Consider the following 1,282-nt stretch of genomic DNA (forward strand, 5'->3'; position numbering starts at 1 on the left):
CTAGAGTAACAAAGAGATGAGACTAGAGGGTTGTGTCAGAAGAGACATTACGATGGATCTAGAGGGACCTCATGCATTTTGTATGTTCATAAGCATAGGGCTACTTCCCCTAGAGATGATGAGTGCGGACGCGCACCTTATGATGAGCGCGAATGCGCACAGGTGCGAAAGCACACAGATGAGGGTGTTCATGAGGCGCATGACACTATGGGGTTCCGCTGACCTCCGGACGTCGCTACAGATTAGCTTGACCAGAGGGTCCAGGGGGTGTGCGAGCGCCCTGGGGACTCACACTCGCACGTGTGAGTCGTGTGTAGGGAAGTACTACACATCCAATTTATCCGAGACTGGAGGCCACCCCTAAGATGATTAGAGATAGGTCCCTAAATCATGATTGCATGTGTTTGCATTTGCATGGCCCCCTATAGTGGGGCCACTTACTGAGTATTCTTTGAAATACTCAGGCCGTGTGCCACTTCAATTTTCAGGTAAAGGCAAGGTGCACTTGTATGGAGGACGGTGGCATCGCGAGTAGAGACTGTGGCACGTGCATAGGGTAGACTCATATTTAAATTTCTAGTCTTAAGTTAGAATAGGTTGTTTTGCATTGGCACGTGCATAGGGTAGACTCATATTTAAATTTCTAGTCTTAAGTTAGAATAGGTTGTTTTGCATTCCATTGTCTTAAATTATTTTGTATTTGTTTTTGTTTTCTCTAAACTTCAGTATTTCATATTTAAACACGTAAGACCATGGCTGTGTTTTTCAAAGAAGAAGTTGTTTTAAACGTTTTTCTGAAATTTTCGTTATCAATTATGTTCATGTAAGAGTTATATTTTCGCATTATAGATGAGCATGAGACGTTAGTAGCGACTCTGAGTATGTGGAAATTTAGGGTCGTTACAGTTGGTATCAGAGCTCTAGGTTTTAGATTCTGTAGACTAGCCTACAATGTAGGCTTGGCACGTTCCATGGTCCCAACGTCGATGCCCCGTCACCGTCAGGTACGCCTTGCACAAGATAAGAAAAGGGAAACGTTTTCAAACTCGCATGCATTTTTATGTTAATGTTACTGAAATTGTTTTGATATTTCACGTATTTATTTAAGAGCATGATGTGATGTGTTGCATGATGAGTGATTTTGTTTGCAATATGATTTGAACTTAGTAGATGTAATGCATAGCATAATTTCATAGGTAATGAGCCTTAGATTTAAGAGATGATATCTTGGTTTCTAGAACCATGCTGCCTAGACCATGCGAAAGAGTAAGACGAGGAAGGG

At 42.0% G+C, this 1,282-nt stretch overlaps 1 pseudogene; it reads right to left on the reverse strand.

The window, feature by feature from the left end:
• Positions 1–1,282, reverse strand: part of LOC111439546 — a 12,522-nt pseudogene that overhangs the window by 8,939 nt on the left and 2,301 nt on the right.

The sequence above is a fragment of the Cucurbita moschata genome, unplaced genomic scaffold, assembly GCF_002738365.1.
Source record: "Cucurbita moschata cultivar Rifu unplaced genomic scaffold, Cmos_1.0 Cmo_Scf00096, whole genome shotgun sequence".
In the NCBI taxonomy this organism is placed as follows: Eukaryota; Viridiplantae; Streptophyta; class Magnoliopsida; order Cucurbitales; family Cucurbitaceae; genus Cucurbita; species Cucurbita moschata.